Genomic DNA, 23,484 nt, shown 5'->3' with positions numbered 1-23,484 from the left:
TGAAAAAATGTTCCAAATCTCTAGCTATCAGGGAAATGCAAATCAAAACTACAATGAGATACCATCTTACACCCATAAGATTGGCAGCTATGAAAAAAACAGAAGAATACAAGTGCTGGAGAGGATGTGAAGGAAGGGGAACACTCATCCACTGCTGGTGGGAATGCAGAAGGATACAACCATTCTGGAGGACAGTATGGCGGTTTCTCAAAAAACTAGCCATAGATTTGCCATATGACCCAGCAATACCACTGCTGGGTATATACCCAGCAGAACTGAAAACAAGAACACAAACCGATATATGTACACCAATGTTCATAGCAGCATTGTTCACTATTGCCAAAAGTTGGAATCAACCCAAATGCCCATCAACAGATGAGTGGATCAATAAAATGTGGTATATACACACAATGGAATACTACTCGGCTGTAAGAACAAACACACTACAAACACATGTGATAACATGGATGAATCTTGAGAACCTTATGTTGAGTGAAGCAACCCAGACATTGAAGGACAAATACTACATGACCTCAATGATATGAAATAAACAAGCTGCCCTAGATAGCAAGAGACTGAACGATAGGCTTACAGGAAATCGGAGGGTGGAGGAAGGATATGAGCCGATGTCTGCAGGGGTCGAATTTAAGACGAGATGGTGGTAAGTATGAACACAAAGAAGAGATAAAAGGGGGGCAAGGGGTTGACTTTGCTTGGGGCTTTGCAGGTTTGAGGGTGGCTGGGGAGGGACGGATGGGTAACGTTGCCCAAAAGTGGGGGGAGGGAGGGGTAGCATACGAACCAGGAGAGGGTCAGGTGTTGGTGGAGAGTAAAATGCCGAGAAAATCATATCAAAATATAATAAAGAGGGCTACCTGTTTAGAATGCTCGGAGGGGAGGGTCTGATGCAGGACGGACTCCTGGGGAATGTCTAAATGCTCATTCTGCCAGAGTGGGTGACACCATGGGGTAGAAACCCAAGTAGTGAGAGTGGGGGTGGACCCACATCCTGGGGAGGACTAATGCCATCAAATAGAGGGAACTGTATCCCTCGAGAGAAAGGGTGGCTCCCAGGGCATTGGGGCAGTTAAGTAAGTTAGGACCTGAACACTATTCCATCTATCTCTGGAAGTGGCTCCTCAGGAAACGGAGGTTGGCTATCACTGAGGACACCAAGGTGGAAGGGAAAATGGACGTTAAATGTGTGGAACCAAAGTAAATGGGGGGTAAGAGAGGAGTTTCTTGAGAGTACACAAGGATGGATATAAAACATGTAATATTACACTATAACATATAGGAGATGACAGACTGATAATGTAAACCATAATGTAAAACATAGGATAACTAAAAATGTAAAGAACTGTGTATCCTAAAGTATGCACCACAATGTAAGCACAGATGTCACCTTGTTAGAAAGCTAATGTCTCAGACTCTGTACATCACTTTAAGTAAATATGATATGAATAGGGCGTAAGAGTATCACTGTGGAAGGGAAAAGGTTTTCTGGTGGATGTGTGGGAGTGCTGTATATTATATATATACATTGCTGTGGTCTAGGACTCCTGTGAAGAAAAGCTGAATAATTAGGGGGGGGGGGGGGGGAAAGAAAGAAAAAGATAGGATGTGGAATTTTTTCAAGTCATCATTCTTTATCTAAGTTCTTTATCTAACTTTATCCAAGTTCTTTATCTATCCTTTAAGCTCATCGCTATATGCCATTCCCTAGTAAGGGACCATGACATTATATTGGGCTTCAAATTTTGGGGAGTTCTGGATCACAGAGTGTTTCAACAATGGCAATGGAGGGATACTGGTATGGGGTACCAATGACAGGTGATATATGGCTGACAGGGAGCTGTACAGAACATATGTCCAGGGTGCATGGTAATGTTTGGATATACTCATAGTGGCAACAATTAAAAACCACAGTAGGGGGGGTACTGGGTTCCTGGCCAGTGGTGCTCTGTCGTGGTCCCTAGGGGAGCAGCGACAGTCTCCCAGGTACAGTGGTGGGGACCGGGAGGGAGTGAGGGTTCAACAGTGAGCCCCTGATGCTAATGACTATGCTTGTGAGCTGATAAACCCAAAATAAGAACAAGGCCTAGAACAACTTTGTGCCTGGGAATTTCCTCCTGTCAGCCTTCATGTTACTCAAATGTGGCCAGTCTCGAAGCCAAACTCAGCATGTAAATGCAATGCCTTCCCCCCAGCGTGGGACATGACACCCGGGGATGAGCCTCCCTGGCAACGAGGGACCACTATCAACTACCAACTGATGATGCAACTGGAAAATGACCTTATACGGAAGGTTCAATGCGGATCAGCAGAATATCCATGTCTACATAAAATACCATGACTTTAAAATGCTGTTTGACCTAAAGTAAGGGGGAAATGGAAAGGAGAAATGAGTTTATATGGCTACGAGTTTCTAAAAAAGAGTCTGGAGGCTGGCAGAAGGTTTGCCCCCATGCACAACTGAGCAGAGTCAGAGAGACAGATAAAGCAGATACAACCCCCAGATATTGGTTCCTTTGAGGGGTAAAGAGACCCACGGGAGTTATGGTCATGGCCGATGGGGTTAACTACCAGGGAAGATGGCCCCTCTTTGGAAATGGTGTTTATGTGTGATGAATCTGGACTCAGATGGGATCTCCCTTCATAAGACTTTCATGCCAATGTGCTGGAGGTGCAGTTAATGTTGGGGTTTAAGATATATTTAGGGGATTTGAATCTCTGGACTGACAATGTGATAGCCAGATCCTGAGCCTCAACAGACTCCAGCACCTACAATCTGATTTATTGGACTTACCACACTCAGCTAAGATGGAGTTGAAGAAGGACAACCAGCACACCATGGAGCCTAGAGTGATTACAACTGAAAATGGGAGGATTGCATCCAGCATCCAGGTGGAATCTGACCCTCCTCTTGACATAGAGGTGCAATGGACACAACCAATCCAATGTCCACATAGAAGAGGTGGCATTGGAATGGGAAAAGTGGACATAGTGGACGAAGGGTATGGGGAAAGGCAGGAAGAGATGAGAGGTGGAGGCGTCTTTGGGACATGGAGCTGCCCTGGATGGTACTTCAGAGGCAATCACCGGACATTGTAAATCCTCACAGGGCCCACTGGATGGAATGGAGGAGAGTATGGGCTATGATGTGAACCAATGTATATGAGGTGCAGAGGTGCCCAAAGATGTACTTACAAAATCCAATGGATGTGTCATGATGATGGGAACGAGTGTTGTTGGGGGGGGGAGAGGGGGGGTGGGGGGATGGGGTTGAATGGGACCTCACATATATATTTTTAATGTAATATTATTACAAAGTCAATAAAAAATAAAAAAATTAAAAAAAAAAAAGATTTACAGAGATCAAATAGCAAAATGGCAGAGAGAAGTCCTGCATTATCAGAAGTTATTTTGTATGTAAATGGGATAAACTCTCCCATTAAAAGGCAGACATAGGCAGAGTGAATAAACAAGTGCCACCCAACTATATGCTGTTTACAAGAGTCTCACCTTAAATTCAAAAGACTGATTAGGCTGAAAGTGAAATTATGAGAAGAAAAATATCATGCAAATAGCAACCAGAAGAGAGGTTTGTGGCTATACTATCATCAGATAAAATAAGTCAAAAACTGTTACAAGGAATAAAGAAGGTTACTATATACAGAAGAAGGGGCCAATTAAACAAGAAGGCTTAATATTTATAACAATAAATGTTATAACAGCATGTAAGATAACATATATGCTACATAACATATAACATGTTACAACATCAAAGCCCCAAACAGATATGATAAGTATTGACAGATATGAAAGGAGAAATAGTTCTACATTAATAGTAGAAGACATCAGTACACCACTATCAATAATGGATAGAACATCTTGACAGAAGATTACAGGATATAGAAGACCTGAATGATATTATAAAGAAACTAGACCTAATGTAAGTGTATAGAATACCCAACAGCAGCAGAATACACATTCTTCTCGAGGGCACATGGGCCTTCTCTAGGAAAGACAATATGTTAAGTCACAAAATTAGTGTCATTAAATTTAAAAATATTGAAATCATAAAATGCACCTTCTAATTCTACAATGTAATGAAACTAGATTTAAATAAAATAGGAAGAACTAGAAATTCACAAATATGTGAAAACTAAACAACATATATAAACAAAAAATGGATAAAAGAAGAATGCACAAGGGAAATAAGGAAATAATTTGAAGTAAATGAAAAGGTAAACACAATATACCAAACCTTTAGAATGCAGGGAAGGCAGTGCAGAGCTGAAAAATTGTATCTTCAAATCCTTACATTGAGTGGCAGCTTAAAATAGTTTTTATGAATCCCAAAAAGAAAAAGGTTGTGTATGTAAACTCATATATTCTTCTGGGTGTAATGCCTTTTGATTGCATTAAATTCAGTCGAGGGGCCTTTGATTAGATTACTTTATAAGATCACTTAAGGGCTTTGGATTGGACTACATCAGGGAGGCATACCCAGGTTGAATCTTCACCCCCTTGCTGGACCTGATATAAATGGACACACAGAGAAACACAGGAAAAGAAAGACATCATTTTTGATTCCACACTGTGAGAGAGGACTGCAGAAAAACAGAAGTCCTGAAGCAGTCCAGAGAGAGAGAGAAGAGTCATTTGCCTGATAACTTATAGCTGAATCAGGAAGAAAGTGGAGCACCCAATCCTGTGAGAAAAGGCGTGGTAAAGAGACAAGCCATATATGCCTGTTCCCCCTCAGCTGCGCTTCCAGAGATGTTGTAGTCTGAAGGGGAAGGTAGAACTAGTCCAGCATCTTGACTGAACACATGGCAAGTGACTTAGGTGAGAAAGCACCTCTTTTGATGCCTTGAGTTAGGCTATTCATGGCCTTAGAACTGTAAGCTTTTATTCTAAATAAATCCCCTTTATAAAAGCCAACACATTTCTGATACCTTGCATTGGCAGCCTTTGGCAAACTAAAACACATGAAAAGATTTCAAATCAGAAATCTAACCTCACAAGTGGAGGAACTAGGAAAAGAAGAGCAAAATAGACCCGAAGTAAAAAGAAGAAAGAAAATAATAAAAAGTTAGGGTGAAGATAAATGAAATACAGGCCAGGAAAACAATAGAGAATCAATATAACCTAAAGGTGGTGCTTTGAAAAGATCACTAAAATTGACAAACATTTAGTTAGGCTGACAAAGAAAAAAATAGAGAAGAAGCAAATAACCTAACATTCAAATGAAAGAAGGCACATTAACACTGAAACACAGAAGAACAAAAGATTATAAGAGGATAATAAGAGCAACTAGATGTCAACAATTAGAAAGCCAAGATGAAATAAACAAATTCCTAAATGCAAGTTTCCTACACTGACTCAAGAAGAAATACAAGATCTCAACAGACCAATAACAAATAAAGAGATTGAATTAGTAATCAAAACATTTCAGCTCAGAATACTCCAGGACCAGATGGCATGACTGGTGAATTTTACCAAAAATTCCAAAAATTAGCACTAGTCCTGTTCAAACACTTCCAAAAAAGTGAAGAGATGAAAACACTTCTTAACTCATTCAATGAGGCTAATATCACCCAAATGCTAAAATCAGATAAAGACACCACAATAAAAGAAAATTTGAGATAAACATCACTTATGTATATAGATGCAAAAATTCTCAGCAAAATACTAGCAAACTGAATCCAACAGCACATTAAAATAATTATACATCATGATCAAGTGGGATTTGATACCCCAGGTATGCACAGGTGGGTCAATATATGAAAATCAGTTAATGTAATATACCACATTAGTAGAATTAATGGAGAAAAAATTTTGATCATCTCAATGGACATAGATAAAATCTAGCATTATTTCTAATAAAAACACTTAAAAAACTAGGAATAAAAGGAAACTTCTTCAATTTGATAAAAACTCACCACTAACATCATCCTCAAAGGTGAAAGAAGGAAAGCTTTGCTTTAAGATCAGAAACAAGATCAGAAACTTCTTCCTTTCTGATATGGATGCAAGAAAAAGAAATTAAATGCATCCATATCAGAAAGGAAGAATTGAAACTTCCCCTGCTCGCAGATGACATGGTTATATTATGGTGACTTGAATCTGTATGTATGTCACAAAAACATATTCTTCAATTTAAATCATTCCTGTGGGTGTTAACCCATTGTAAGTAGGACATTTGGATGAGGTTACTTCAGTTAAGGTGCAGCCCACTTAAATTAGTATGGGTCTTGATCCTTTCAGAGGAGTCCTTTGTAAGAGAATGAAATTCAGAAAAAGAGAGAAAGCCATAGAAAACAAGAGGCTGGGGTTCATCAGAACCCAAAAGAGAAGGGAGAGACCAGGAGATCCACCATATGCCTTGCCAAGAAACAAACTAACAGCCAAAGATCACCACCACTCAGCCCCAAAAGGCCAGAGTTCTCAGGAAAAAAGCATTGTCATGACAACACCTTGATTTGGACTTTCTTTTAGCTTCAAAACTGTAAGCTTATAAATTCCCATTGTTTAAGTTGATCCATTTCATGGTATTTGCTTAAGCAGCCTAAGAAACTAAAAATATGCATACTTATTAACAGAAAACCCAAGAAATCCATAATAAAGCTAATAGAGGTTATAAACAAATTTAGAAAGGGGGATGGTACAAGTGCAACACACACACACAAATCAGTAGTGTTTCTACACACTAGTAATGAGCAATCTGAAGAGGAAATAAAGAAAAGAATTCCATTGAAAAAACAACAAAATTAATGAAATATAATGGAACAAATATAACCAAGGATGTAAAGGACTTATACTCAGAAAATTATAAAGAAATCGAAGACCTAAATAAATGCAAGGAAATGCTATATTCATGAGGTAGAAGAATAAATTTGATAAGATGTCAATTCTACTCAAAGATATATGCAGATCCAATGCAATCCCAATAAAAATTCCAACACCTTTCTCTGCAGAAATGAAAAAGCTCAATATCAAATTTATACATAAGGGTTAGGGACCCTGAATAGCCCTAATCAACTTCAAAAAGAAGAACTAAGTTGAAGTTCTCATATTTCCCAACTTTAAAACTCACTACAAGTGTCCAATAATCAAAACAGCATGGCACCGGCACAAGGACAGCTTACTGACAAGTGGACTTGAATTGAGAGTACAAAAATAAACTCTGACACGTATAGCCAATAGATTTTTTACAATAGTGCCAGTACACTCAATTGGGAATCAATAGTCTCTTCAACAAATAGTGGTGGAAAACTGGAAAACTATATGCATAATAATGAAAGCAGACCCCTTCCTCACATTGCACACAAACATTAACTCAAAATGGATAAAAGACCAAAATATAAGGACCCAAACTATAAAATTCCTGGAAGAAAACATAGAAAAGCATTTTCAGGACTCAGAATTAGACAGTGGTTTCTTAGGCTTTATACCAAAAGCATAACCAACAGAAGAAAATATAGATATAAAAGGGACTTCATCAAAATGAAGAACTTTTGTACATCAAAGTGCTTTATGATGAAAGTAAAAATATAACCTTCAGAATAACAGAAAATATTTAGAAACCATATGTCCACCAAAGGTTTAATGTTCAGAATACGTAAAGATATCCTACAACTCAATGAAAAAAAGCCAAAAATCCCTCTTAAAAATAGACAAAAACTTGAATAGATATTTCTCCAAAGGAGATAAATAAATGCCCAATAAGATCTTTAAAAGATGCTCAACATTATTAGCCTATAAGGAAATGCAAATAAAACATTGAAATAAGATTTCACATGCCATGGAATGGCTACTTTTAAAATAGTAGAAAATAAATGTCATAAAGGATGTGGAAACAGAAACACTCATTCATGTTGGTGAGAATATATACTGGTGTAGCTGCTGTGGAAAACAGTTTGGCAGTTCCTCAAAAGTTAAGTATATTAAAAAAAAATTTAAATATAGAATTACCATATGACCCAGCAATCCTCCTTCTAGGAATGTACCCAAAAGAATACAAAGCAGGCTTGAAATATATATTTGCACCTGGATGTTCATAGCTGCATTATTCACAATTGCCAAAACAAGAAAGCACCAGAAGTGTGCATCAACAATGAATGGATGTTCCTTGAAGACATCAGGTTGAATGAAATAAGCCAGACAAAAAGAACCAATATATCATCACTGGTGTGAAAAGATTAGAACAAGCCAATTTATAGAGCAGAAACTACAATACACGTTACCAGGTGCCAGGGTGTGGCAGTTTGATATTACTGATGAATTCCAAAATATATATATATATAGATTATGTTTGTAAACTGGTCTATTCTTCTGGAAGTGATACTCTTTGATGGTATTAAATTCAGAAGTTTCACTTTTACTTAATTAAGATTAGGGCTTTGATTAGGCTATGTCAATAGGACATTGAGCTCCTGCCCCATTGGTGGGCAGACATTCACACAGAAAAAGACACAGCAGAGGAGAGAACTTAATTTTGGTGCTGAAGTCCTGGGGAGAGAGCCAAGCCATTCATCTGGTAGTTTACATCCAGCCTTATGGAGAGAGCAGAGCAGCTGAACCCTGAAAGAGATGAGCTCTGGGAATAGAGATGAGCTTTATGCCAGGCAACAGCTGAAATGGGAAGAAGCTGGAAGCATGAGCCTTAAGAGGAAGAGGAAGGCTGAAGCCTTGCAGACACCAGCAGCCATCTTCCTCCAACATGTGGCAATAGACTTTGGCGAGGGAAGTAACTTACACTTTATGGCCTGGTGACTGTAAGTTTCTATCCCAAATAAATACCCTTTATAAAGGCCAACAGATTTCTGATACTTTGCATCAGCCCCTCTTTTGGCTATTACACAGGGTCAGGAAAAGGAGAGGGGAGTTAATGCTTAATTGATGCAGTTTCTTTTTGGGATGTTGGAAAAGTTTTGGTAATGGATGGTTAGGATGGTAGCACAACATAATGAATGTAATTAACACCACTGAATTATTTATTTGAATGTGGTTAAAGGGGATATTTAAGGTTATATTTATACATATTATTCAAATGAAAATTAAAACACAAAAAATATGTGTGCATAGCACCAACAATTAGCCCTAATGTAAATTATGGACCCCACTAATTGCATAAGTATAATAATTTTTCATCAAGGAACCACACTAATGCAAAGTGATAATAAAAGGGAAAGTGGGCTTATGGGGGGACTATATGGGAACTCTGTATTTTCTGTATGATTTTTATGTAAACCTACAACTTTTCTAGATAAATAAGGACAATAATTTTAAATGGAGTAAATTTGAAATACTCAAAATAAATTAATAATACAGATGATTTCCTGTTATCTCACAATTTAAAAAATGTTGCAAGAATGACATATATTTGGATACATTCTAGGCATCCATATGTGGACCCCAAAATAGTTTAGTTGCTCAAAATGTGAAAGAGAACAGTCTTGGAAGTTTTACTTATCTTCATTCATTCAAGTATAAACTTTCTAGGTATTTTCACTCTTTACACTCAGCATATGTTTAATTTAAATTTTGTATAAGAACATTAGCTATCATACAGTAAAATGAGATATGTCTTGCGTCCTTCTCTGACACACATCACTCTATATGCAGAATGACAAAAAGCTGGAAGACAGACAAAAGAGAAAGAGGCCAGATGAGAATAAGCAATTAAAATATTTTTCTCTATGGAGATAGAAGTGATAAAGGATGTCCTTGAGAATATGTTGATTTGAAACAGTGGCGCACAAGGCTTATTGTTCACTTGAGAGAATAGACACATAATGGTCTCTACTATGAGTTAGTATTATGTTTGGAAACATTAGCATTCAAGTGAAGTGCCGTGAGTAAGATTACTGCATATGTTTGCACATAACTAAATAAAACCTCCAGGAAAGTCATGTAAGTATGAACACAGAATTTCTAGCCTTGTTTTTCCTTTTTTAAAATAAATTCTTACCTTGAAGTAGAGCTGAACCATCCAAAAACAATTAATATTAAAATTCACCTGACAAAATACACATTATAATATAAATCACAGTTTACTATTTTATTTTACTAAGCAATGATGTCATGGCTTAAATGGGTTATTTAGTTTCATAGGAATGATCTGTTAACCTTTAGTTCAATGTTAAACAAAATACTCCTATAACACAGTATCTGGCAATGAGTGATGCAAATTAATTTAAGAACAGTCAGGATTTGGGGTTTTAAAATTCTATACATAGTGCTGTGAGAATCACCTTTAAACTCATTGAGTTTAAAGTACAACTCTTCACAGACTTGAAGACTGAATTTTGTCATAATAGCTAAGAGCCTGGAGATAAGGAAGGATACATTGTGATAAAATCATTGTTGATTAAGCAATGTGACTTCTTGGCTTTAATATTAATGGAATACTCATAAAGTTTTCTTGTCTGTTTCCAAGTCCAATACATAATTTAAAGTCACAAAATTGTGATCTTTTTTGGTACAGATAATATCTCTTATCGGATATGATGTCCTATTACATCAGCATTAATACTAACTCAAAATATTTTTACACTTATATTAACAAAAATAGTTATTTCAGAGACCAGGGTTTTTTTTTTGCTTCAACTCATTTCAGATTAGCTCTTAAATATATAAGTATTTTCTTCAATTTTCTAATCATCCTAAAATATTAATCAACTTCTTAAAACTTTTCTTTTCAGACTTGTGGTTGATGAAGATGACAGCATAAAATATTCAAGGTGACAGTCCTTTACAAAATCTTTGAAAAGCTAGCCAAAACTGGAATAGCCCTTTTCCTCAAAACTATATAATATAGTTACAGGATTGCAGTAAATGACCAAGTGCCACATCAAGAAAACACAGTTTAAAAAATGGTAGGAGAAGGGAAACAGATGTGGCTCAAGCAGTTGAGCAACTGCTTTCCACATGGGAGGTTGCAGGTCCATACCCCAGTGCCTCCTAAACAACAACCAAAACAAACAACAACCAAAACTAATGAGAAAAACAACAACTCAGGGGAGATGATATGGCTCAGTGGTTGAGCATGGACTTCCCACATATGAAGTCCTGGGTTCATTCTCCATTCCCAGTATCCCCCCCAAAAATGGTAGAAGAAATTCATGACACCCTTGCTGATCCCACTTACAACCCCTCCCCAGTAAACTGCAATACCAGCCTGGGTTCTATTTTAAGTATCTGGCCCTGTTCTGAAGGGAGTAGAGTCACTAAGTACATACTTGGGTGCCTATCTGTCAGTGTCAATCTATCAGGTGGCATACTGAAGGACTGAACAAGGAAACTCATCTCTGACTCATTATCCCAGACCTTGCCCTGCAGGCAAAAGTAGCTTAAAGGCAGCTAAGAAGTACAGGAAACAATTATGTGGCAGCAGCCTGGGGTAAAGAAAAGATTATCAGCTTTAAGACATACAATAGAGTTCCCAGTAGAGGGTGAAAATCTATTTCACAGGGAATATGGGGGAAATTCAGTCTCCTGTAAATGGGGATATTCCTAAAGTCATGAGCAAGTACAAACCCAGGACAAGATGCATGCTCAAAACAGATGGACAAGACACTGCACTTCACTTTTGCCTTGGGCTGATGTTCTTCTTTAGGAAGTTTTAACTCTAAAGGAGAGCATCAGTCAACACAGAACCAGTTCATGAAGATGGGAGAGGTATTTCTTGCTTTGTTTGTTTGTTTGTTTAGCTCATGCACAAAAGGGAATTTCTGTCATATCAATAGCTGGATACAAACTTAAGGAACAGAAAGTTCAGGTCTATATCCCAGAATTAACACATTAAAATATTAAAATATACAATGTTCAAAAAAATTTATAATACATAAATAGCATCAAGAAATGATAGCCCATCCAAAGGAGTAAGATAAAAATTCAGAAACCATCAAAGACAACACTAGACTTTGGAGACACAGACAAAGTCTTTTAAGAAAGTCTTCAATATGTTCAAGGCGATAAAGGAAAACACAGGGATTTAACTAAAGGATATCATGAAATCAATCCATAAACAATATGAAGATCTTATAAAGACATATAAATTCCTTATAAATTGCAATAAGGAACCAAATTGAAATACTGGGGTTGAAGACCAGAATAACTGAAATGAAAAATTCATTAGAGGTTTTCAATAACCAGTTAGTGTGGCAAAATAAAGTATCAGTAAACTCAAAGACAAGACGATTGAAATGATTCACGCTGAGAAGCAAAAAGGAAAAAGATGAAAATAAAAGTGAACTGAGCTGAAGAGATCAGTGGGACACCACCAAGGGTATCCATATATTTATGGGTGTCCCAAAAGAAGAAGAGAAAAAAGGGCAAAGGAAATATTTTTAAAAATGATGGCAGAAAACTGACCAAATTTATCAAAAGACATGAATACACGTTCAAGAAGGCCAACAAATCCAAAATAAAATTAATGTGAAGAGAACCATGCTCAGACACATATTAGGCAAATTGTCAAATGTCAAGGAAAAGGAGAGAGTACTGAAACTGCACAAGAGCAGCAAAATGCATGTAAAGGGAACCCCAATGAGATTAAGAATTGATTTCTCATCAGAAACCATAAAGACAAAAAGACAGTGGAAAGACATATTTAAATTATAAAAAGAAATCAATTGGTAATCAATTTGAAAAATGGTAAAACCATCTTTCAAAAATGAGGGGGTGATTAAGACTCTCCCAGATAAAAAAAAGCTGAGGGAGTTCATCACCACTAGACTTGTCCTACAAGCAACACTAAAGGGATGTCTTCATATTGAAATGAAAGGACACTAGACAGTAGATTGAAGTGGCATAAAGAAATAAAGGCTTCCCTTAAAGGTAACTATATGAAAAATTATAAATGCAAGTACTATTCTATTCTAAGTTTTGGTGAACAACACCACTTTTTACTTCCTACAGATTCAAAATTGTAAACTCATATCAAAGTAATGATAAATCTATGATTTTGGTCATAGAACATTAAAAATATAATTTGTAGCAAGTACAACAGAAAGGTGGGGGGACAGAGGGATACAGGAACCGTATTTAAGTTCACACTATTCATTTAAGTTGGTATCAAAACAAAGGTGATTGTTTTAGAATAAATTTAAGCTCATGGCAACCACAAAGAAAATACATGAAAAAAATATAGGGAGAAGATGTAAGTCAAGTGACTGAGTGCCTGCTTCCCCTGTACAAATTCCTAGGTTCGATTCCCAGTACTCCTAAAAACAAACAAACAAACAAAAACCCAATTCTCATTAGGAAGTGGATGTAGCTCAGTGGTTAAGTGCCTGCTTCCCATGTACAAGGTGCTGGGTTCAATCCTTGTGTGTATATATTTATATATATATATGCATACAGAAGAAAATGAGAAAGGCCTCAAAATGGTTCACTTCAAAATGTCGATTAAATAAGAAAGTAGGCATTAATAGAAGAATTGAGAGACCAAAAAATGTATAAGATTTACAAAGACCAAATATCAAAATGGCAGAAGAAAGTCCTGCATCATCAGTATTTGCTTTAACTGTAAATGGCTTGAACTCTCTAGTCAAAAGGAAGAGATTTTCAGAATGGATAAGAAAGCATGACACATCTATAAACATATAGTATAACCTGTATACGGTTAACAAGAGAGCGCCTTAAATTCAAAGATACAAGGATGAAAGTAAAATGATGAGAAGAAGTATATCATGGACACAGAGACCAAAAGAAAGCTGGGTTAACTATAAAAATATAGATAAAATACACTTCAAGTCAAAAACTGCTACAAGGGAAAAAGAAGGTCACTATATACTGGTAAAAGGGTCAGTTCAACAAGAATGCACAACAATTATATATATATACACACACAAACACACACATATATATAGTGACAAAGTCTCAAATATGAAGAGAGAAAAAGATTATTCTTTTTAATAGTAGACTTCAATTACCACTACTAATAATGGAAAGAAGATCTAGACAGAACAGACATATATAGAACACTTAACCCAACAGCAGCAGAATACTCTTTCTTCTCTAGTATGTATGTTTCATACTCTAGGAAAGATCATATGTCAGGTCACAAAATGAGTCTCAATTAAATTTAGAAATATTAAAATCATATAATATATCTTTTTGGGTCAAAATAGATTGATACTAGAAATAAATAATAGAAAGAGTAAGGAAAATTCACAACTATGTGGAAAATAAACAACACGCTATTAAGAAACCATTAGATCGAAGGAAAAAAAATCACAAGGGAAATTAGGAAATATCTTCAGGTGACAGAAAACAAAAACACAACAGACCAAAACTTTTGGATTTCAGCAAAAGCAGTGCTAAGAGGAAAATTTATAGCTGTCAATACTTACATTAAAAAAGAATTTCTTCTTTTTATCAAATCTGGAACTGAACCTCACACCTGAAGCATATAGAAAAACAAGATCAAACTAAGCCCAAAACAAGCAGAAGAAAGGAAACAATATTTAGAGTATAGATAAATGAAATATAAAAGATCGACAGAATCCACAAAATCAAAAGTTGTTCTGAAAAGATCAATAAAATTGACCAACCTTTAGTAAGACTACAGCTGAAGAAAAAAAGAAAGGATGTACATAACTAAAACCAAAAATGAAAGGGGTGGAGGGGCTTTACTACTGACCTTACAGAAGTATAAAGGAATTTTTTAATGTTTTTTTAATTTTTAAAGAAGCTTTAGATTACATAAACATTGCATACAAAATATAAAGGATTCCCATATGCCCAACTCCTTCTCCCGCCCACACTTTCCCACAATAACAACATCCTTTATTCGTGTGGTACATTTGTTACAGTTGATGAGCACACATTGCAGCATTACTACTAAACAGGGACTACAGTTTATATTATAGTTTACACTCTGTCCTGCTCAATTTTATAGTTTATGACAAAATATACAATGGCCTATATTTATCATTGCAATGTCATACAGGACAAATCCAATGTCCCAGCAAAAATTATGGAACACTTCATGAATTTGCACATCATCCTTGTGCAGGGGCCATGCTAATCTTCTCTATATCATTCCAATTTTAGTATACATGCTGCCAAAGAGAGCACAATATAAAGGATTAAAGAAGATACTATGAACCCATTTATAGCAGCAAAGTAGGAAATCTGTAAATTCCTAGAAACACACACATACAACCTACATTAACTCAAAAAGAAATGGAAGATCTCAACAGACTAGTAGGAAAATCCTCCCAACAAAGAAAAACCCAGAACCAGATATGGCTTCACTGGTGAATTTTACTATAAATTCCAAGAAGAATTAATAACAATCCTGCTCAAACACACCCAAAAAATTGAACAGAAGCAAACACTTCCTAACTCATTCTAAGAGGCCAACATCACCCTAATACCAAAGCTACTGTGGAAAACTTTTTGGTGGTTACTCAGAACATTAAATATAGAATTATCATATGATCCAGTAATCCCCCTTCTAGATATACACACAGGGAAATTGACTTCAGGGACACAAATATTTGCTACTGATATTCATAGTGGCATTATTCACAACTGCCAAACGTCAGAAGCAACCTAAGTGTGCATCAATGTGGAATGGATAAATAAAATATGGAGTATACATATAATGGAATATTACTCAGCCATAAAAAGGAAGTAAATTCTGATGAGTACAACAACATGGATGAACCTTGAAGACATCATGTTGAGTAAAATAAGCCAGACACAGCCGTACCCCTATTGGTTGATCTCACTATATGAAATAATTATGTTAATCAAATTCATAGTCAGAAACCACAACACAGTGTTCCAGGGGCTGAGGTAGTCAGAGGGAATGCAGAGTTAACCCTTAATTGGTGCATAATTTCTATTTGAAGTGATGCTACAGTTTTGGTAATGGATGCTGGTGATGGTAGCACAACATTGTGAATGTAATTAACACCATTTTAACTGATTATATATTTGAATGTGGCAAAAAGGTTAATTTTAGATTGTATAAATATTTCTAGGGAAGAAAAAACAGGACTACACAACACAAACTATGAACTCTAATGCAAACTATGGAGTATAGTTAGTAATATAATTATAATAATATTCTGCAATAAAGCTACCACAGTAATGCAAAGTGTTAATAGGGAAAACTGCATGTGTGAGAGTGGGTATAGGGAAACTGTACTTTCTGCATGTTGTTGTTTTTCTAACCCTACAACCTCTCTAATAAAAATTAATCATTAATTTAAAAAATAGAAACCTGAAATTATTACATTTCCTCAGCCTGCTTCTCATTTTGCATTCCTTTCCTTGGTGCATGGCAACATTATCCACCCTGTTGCTCAAGAACCAAACAGGTGATTTCATTTAATCCCAGACTTTCCCTCACCAGATCTCTCCTCACTCCCACATTAGTCTGTTACTTAGTCTTCTTAAGCATCTCTCTTTTAAAATCTCTTGATTCATTCCTTCCCCTTCATTAGCACTCTCACCATCTAATTGCCTTTGCCAGCATGAACAAAGGTTTCCTAATACTCTTGGTATTCAGTATCTCTCTCTGCTCCCTCCCAAATTTACCCCCTCCTATTTTTTGGCCATAATTACCAATTTTTTAAAAATGCTTATTTTATGACACCCTTACCAAAGAAAACTTCCAGTGAAGCATTTATGTTGTGTGTTTTGTTTTGTTTTTGCTTCAATTAATCCCAAATTCCATTGTGATGGTGGTGTGTTTTAGTGGGAAAGGCACAGAATTGATCCTTTGGAATAAACCTAAATTCCTGTTGTTGTGTGAGTACCTTTTACTACTGTTTCTTTGGGTAGCTTAAGTTCTTTATGAAAATGGACATTGCAGTGTATAACATCCTAGAGTCATTCTCATGTCTGGCACAAAGAAGGCAGTGAAAGTTTGTTCGGTGAATGAATACAGAGTTAAGTCACTGCAACTCCATAAGTCTAGTAAAGTCAGAGTCAACAACTCCTCTGGTCCAGAGATGTGGTTTTTTGTTTGTTTTTATTCTCTTTTGGCTTGGTTTGTTTTTTGTCTACTTTTTTGCCAATTAGGTAAGAGTTGAAAATGTGGTTAGATTCAGATGCTAAGGTCAAGCAAGTTTCTTCATGATTTAGTCTTTGCATAAGCCTAAATATAAACTGGGCACCACAATATACCCAGCAATGTGGTAGACCCTGGGAATATGCCGTTATGGTTCCTGACTTCAATTTGCTTACAAACCTAGGGAAAAGTAAGTAAATATTCACAAAAGTAAATATAGACTCTAATTTTTGATAAGTACAATGATGAAAATTAAATAAAAGTTGAGATATAAGTCCATCAAAGAGGGAATGAATATAGGTAATATTTTCAGGAAAGACCTCTTTGACAATATCTAATGAAAAATAAGAGATGATGAAGGGAATTTATTTTGACCTGTTTAGGATATAATTCAAAATCATATGGAAGCCATGAAATGGGAAAGCTTTACTTTGAAATTGCTTTCATATTTTTAATAGCAATAGTAATCCAATCCATAGTATCTGCTATATAATGGCCTCCTGGGGAATCTTCTTATTGCTTTTGTATTGTGCTGATATATCTAATTCCAAATTGCATGAGTGACTACTTCATAAATCCATGTTGATTGAACATGGGAGAAAGGGTTAAAGATAATAAGAGACAAGATTAAGTATGTATAATTTAGACCACACCATAGCAGTCACTTAAATTAAGAGGTTAGTATGCTCATTAACCAATCTTAAGACCCATTAGCAACAGAAAATGGAGTGAAAATAAGTATTGAGGAACAACATATTACAATTAAATTAATGGGGTTTAGGGAGGATCTACGAAAGTTCCTGCAGTTTCTGCCTGTTCTTTATAATGTCATGGTTCTAATTTACTTCATTTATATTAATGAATGGAGGATTGCACAACTATTAGCATGATTGAGAATTACACTAATGCTCAGTAAATCTACCCCTAATTATTATGATTAATGAGAAGTTGATCATCTCAGACCAGATTAACAACCTAAAGCAACTAAAATAGAGCGAAAGAGCTTTTTCTTGCTAACCCAGGTCTTTAGTCTTTTCTATTTAATGAAACCCTGAGCAATCCACTCAGGAATGTTATATACTAATTCACTATAACCACCCATTTACATAGATTTACATAGATTATATTTTTCACATTTATGTATTTATTTGAAATAACTATTTCCCAGTGCATTAAAATGTGGTCTTATGATTGGTATTATAAAGTATTAACGCTCCAGTATGAAATTGAGTAATAAAACCAATCATATTTTTTTTCTTTCCCTGGTTCTAAGTCATCTGTTTGAGAGTTATCTCCTCCAAGAAGAGAATTTATTCATCTTCATAGTCATCATAATCAGCCACTAAGAGACATAAATATGGTCTATTTATTTATTTAAATATAGTTACTTTCCCAAGAGAATTTGAGGTGATAAAAAAGAAATGATAGAAGAACTCAAATTTATTTTAAGGAGCTCAATATCTGACTTAGCTTTGTTTTTCATGTGTTTTTTTTTCTTAAAGCCTTTACTTTGAGACATGATGGAAAAATGTACAAGTACGCATGGAAAAATAAGACATGATCACAGCTAAGAATGAAAACAATCTAACCAGAAAGTTCTAGTGTCTGTCAGCTAATGTAGAATCTGATGTACCATGAGTGTGACATAGGCAGGGCTGAGAGAAATGTATAATTAGTATTCCTCTCATTTTTCCTCAACCTTTCCTTCAACAGAATCCACACTAACCTCCTCATAATCCATTTCAAGGGCAACCATGTCCTAATGGGCCTCAGAAAACACTCCTTCCTCCACCCCCTTTCCCACATGGCAGTGATTGGAAAACACAGGTCAAACTTGTGATCAAGACAAGCCCAGATGGCAGCAAATGTTGTGATGTTGCTCAGCGTTCACATAGTTCTCTACCTTAGCCCAGCCTCCACCAGGTACCACAGTTAGAGGTTGGTAATTAATGCTAACCTTAAAGCCAGGGATATACCAATCCAACAGCTGAAAGCTGTGCTTGGTCTTGGTGGTGGAAATGGCAGTACTGACATCTTTGGGAATCATGTTGTCACAACACAACAGGCAGAGAGTCATGTATTTATCATAGCAAAGGTCACATTTCACCATCTGGCTGGATCACATTTGATCATCTGGCTGGTGGGCTCAAAACAAGCATTGGTAATCATTGCTACGGAGAGCTGTCCATGGTAGTCTTTCTCAGCAGAGATGATGGGGGCATATGCGGCCAGAGGAAAGTGGATGTGAAATTACAACACCATATTTGTCTGAAATTTTGTCAGTTCAACATTCAAGACACTACCAAATTTGAGGGAAGCAGTGATAGAGGACAAAATCTAGCTAATAAGGGGGTTAATGTTAGTGTAGGTTTCTTCAAGAGATGTTATAGATGACTTCATTGTTGGCCATGAAGGCATAATCTGGTTGCTCCTGGGTGGTGTGGTGTGGGTGGTGAGGATGAAGTTATAGGGATCAGCTACAGCTGTGGAAACCCTGGGGTCCTGGGTAAAGAGAGAACTCCAGCTTAGACTTCTTGCCATACTCAACAGAAAAATGTTCTATCAGCAGGAAGGTGAACGCAGAACAAGTTTTCCCACCAAAGCTGTATAAAACCAAGAAGTCCAGAAGATCTGTGTACTGGTGGGCCAGCTTTTTCAGTTCTGTTCAAGATGAGGTAAAGATTTCCTTGCCAATGGTGTAATCCCTATGAGCATAGTTAATGGCAGCATCCTTGCCTGGGATAAGCTGCTCATGATGGAAGAGCTGGCTGTAGGTGCCAGTGCAAACTTCATCAATGACCGCGGGTTCCAGGTTTACAAACACTGCCCTGGGAGTATGATTCTGTTTCCCATCTCACTGAGGAGGGTGCTGAAGTAGTTATCTTCTCCCCCAGTGGTCTTGTCACTTGGCATCTGGCCATCAGGCTGGATGCCATTTTCCTGGCTGTACTGCTCCCAGCAGGCTCTGCCAATCTGGACACCAGGCTAGCCAATGTGGATGGAGATGCACTCATGCATGGTGGCTATAGGTTAGGAGACAAAGACCACAGAAACAGGCATAGGGTCCTGGTTACCATGCTGGAAAAGCTAAGATTCAAAGTCAGTAATGCACTCTGACTTAGCTTTTTTATCAAAACTAGGTGAGCTATTATCCTCAACTTAATTTCAGTTAGGTACTTTTCCTTAAGCTAACCTTTATTAAGACTACAATATGATATCAAAGCCTTATATTTTGGTCTAGTTTATTTTCTATCTGCCACTGATAGGTGTCCATGGAAACAAACCTGTAGTCAAGGCTAGACTCCTTGAGAACAGTGGCTTAAGATGAGCACTTAGCACAACAAGCCAATGACATTCAAGGATGATAGTTAAATGCCTCTGTAATAGTCAGCTAAAGGGGCACTGATGCAAAATACCAGAAATCTGTTGGGTTTTATAAAGGGCATTTATTTTGAGTAGAAGCTTACAGTTACCAGGCCATAAAGCATAAGGTACTTCCCTCATTAAAATCTATTGCCACATGTAGGGGCAAGATGGCTGACAACGTCTGCAAGAGTTCAGGCTTCCCGGGTTCCCCTCTTCCCGGGGCTGTTTCTGTCTCGCTCAGCTACTGTGCTGGCTCCACAAGACCAGCTGTAGACTATCAGATGAATGGCTCTGTCTCTCTTCCCCAGGCTTCTGCCATCTAAGGAGCCATCTAGATTCCTCTGTATTCTTCTTTGTATTCTTTTCCTGGGTTCCAGCTTAAAACCTGCAACTCTGCCCTTTGCCATGTCTTTTCTCTGTGAGTCCCTGCCCACCAAAAGGAGGGACTCAATGCCCTACTGACATGGTCCAATCAAAGCTCCAATCATAATTTAATTAATTAAAAGTGATACCTCTGACAGACCAGTTTATGAACACTTATTCCATTTACTGCCCTTTTCTCTCTGGCTGCTACTTTTTATTATTCCTGGATGCTCTCCCTCCATCCTTAAGCAAAGGTTTTCCCAGGGAGCCAAACACTGCCCACCACTTCCCTAATCCTATATTCTGCTTGTGTTTTGACTCTCCAATCCCTGTCTTCAATGCTGTTTCCTAAATCTCACTCCCCAGTCTAGAACTCACTATTATGCATCAAACTTATATATCTCAGCATCTTTCCAAACACCTACATGTGCATGTTACTTAGGCATGTCAAATCCAATATATCTTAAACAGAATTAATCTTTCCCCTCATCCTGTTTTCCCCTTTTATTTTTTCTATCTTAATGAACGTTACCACCATCTCTACAAGCAGCTAAATAGAAAACCTGTTTGTCTTCTTAGTCTCCTCCTTATCACATCATCCCTACATTCAAGTCAAGAGATTTTACTTTCTTAATATCTCTTTTCCCTGTCAACTCATCTTTCTTCTCAACGCTAATATTTTAACTAAAGCCTCCTTCCTGGTCTTCCTGAATCTGGTAATGCCCTATACCAATATGTTTACACACCAGAATATGGTAATAGCTATTCCACGCCAGAATAGCTGGAACATGCAAAACAGATATGACGTGACCACCCAGTGGAAATTATTTCATGATTTGCCATGGCCATATTATGGCAGGCCTAGGGAGCAAACCTAAGCATAGCATCAAGATCAAGAAGTAACAATTAAAGTGTTTTTACCAAGAACTTAATTTATGCAGAACAATGATTTAAGAAGATTGATGAGGCAGTAGTCAGAGATACCTGGGCAAAGGGAGATCAGCTAGGTAACTACTGCAATAATTCAGGCTCATGGTACTAATGATGTGACCTCTTGGTCATAATCCCAATGTGCAGACTCACAGATACGAATCTCAAATGAATACACACAAAGGCCGGCCAGTCCTAGTATACTTAATAACCAAATGAAATACATTTTTTTTTTCACTTTAGGTTTCTGTATATCATAGTGCTTCATGGATTACTCTGCTCTGCCATCCCTCTAAATATTTAAGTATCAATCTCTCCTCTGCTCTCTCCCTTTTTTTTTTATTTATACAATCTCCCTAGGTGATTTTTTTCTAATTCCAGGGCCTTATAAATATACTGTTATTATTCTATATACAAAATATTTATCATCAGCTCTGACTCTCTCCTAGGTTCCAGACAAATATATTCAATTTCTTTCTCAACATTCCTATGTGAATATCTATTAGGCTTCTTAAATTTAGCATGGACACAAAAATACGCTTGATTCTCTGTATATTCTTTCATGTTTCTACTATTAGAAAGTAAGCTCTATGAATGTTGGATGTTTTCACACAGAGCATCTCGAAGTGCTGGAATTCTGTGCTTAGAATGGTACCTATTACAGTTAAAGCATACTAGAAATACAATAATTTATAAATATGTCACAGTATGCAAAGAAAGAAGGGGTCAAATCATTTAAAATATCCTGGAAAATATGAATAAATAAATGTATTTAGAAGTCATATCAATGATTGTGTTTCTTATGGTAATTTTGATCTTTAAAATTGTTTATATTATTAGAAAATATAATAAATGATTACCTTCCAAGTTCACTTAAATAATTGAAAAAACATAATCAAACATATACTTCCTTGTCAATTTACATTTCTACCACACTTTGCAGTCTCTAACAGCAATCATCTATATTTGAAGTAAAAAGAAATATATATCACCAACTACCTTTTCTAAAGATGATTCTTTGTATAACTTTCAATTGTCTACCATTTTTATAACCTCCTAATACGTGTCAAGCATTGCACACTTAGTGTGCTGTAAAGATAAATAATGCTTAGTTCCAGCCAGCTCATGGGACCATGGCAGAGGCAGACATGAAAGCAATAATCACAACATCATGTGGAAAGTGTAAGGATCACGTACAGAAGGATAAAGGTGACAGATCAACTAACTGTGTCATGGGAGTCTAGAAGACTTCCCAGAGATGCAGCATATCTCATAGCATGTAATTTTTGTAAAGTCTGTACCAGCACGATCAAAAAGGCATCTGATCTGTCACAATTTCTCACTGTTTTTCTGATTTTAAATTTTTTTTCTATTTCAAGAAAACATTCAGCCAGATCTTAAATTCACATTTTTCCATGCCAATATCTTTGATACAAATTCCTAAAAACCTTTCTAAACCACCACAAGTATAATGTGACTGAAGAATTTATCTTAATCCTATAATGTGTTCCATGAATTATTTTTCAAAGTCATTCCATCTGAATATTTTTAAATATCTAAGTCATATGAAATAAACCAAGTTTCCCAATATCTTCAGTTGTTGGGTATTAGTGATTCAAAACAGATAATATGCTAAGCTTGACATTACCAGAGTCATACAAAGAGAATGTATTAATCCAAGAAAAGCTGAAATTTTTTTCTCAGCCCACTCGGCTATGAAATAAACACTCTTGAAATCATTCTACTTTTGACTATCGAGCTTTTCCTGTAACCAAGGAAAC

The 23,484-nt window shown here is 36.6% G+C and overlaps 1 protein-coding gene and 1 non-coding gene across 5 annotated transcripts in view; both read right to left on the bottom strand.

Moving 5' to 3' along the window:
• Window positions 1-23,484, bottom strand: part of NAALADL2 (N-acetylated alpha-linked acidic dipeptidase like 2) — a 1,069,483-nt gene that overhangs the window by 971,774 nt on the left and 74,225 nt on the right. The gene's annotated exons all lie outside the window — the stretch shown is intronic.
• Window positions 14,990-15,096, bottom strand: LOC111762507 (U6 spliceosomal RNA). The gene has a single exon (XR_002795606.1). It is a non-coding gene; the product is annotated as a U6 spliceosomal RNA (small nuclear RNA).

The sequence above is a fragment of the Dasypus novemcinctus genome, chromosome 4 (assembly GCF_030445035.2).
Source record: "Dasypus novemcinctus isolate mDasNov1 chromosome 4, mDasNov1.1.hap2, whole genome shotgun sequence".
Classification (NCBI taxonomy): domain Eukaryota; kingdom Metazoa; phylum Chordata; class Mammalia; order Cingulata; family Dasypodidae; genus Dasypus; species Dasypus novemcinctus.
Note: the sequence above shows the minus strand (reverse complement) of the source record. Positions and strands in the feature narration are given on the sequence as shown.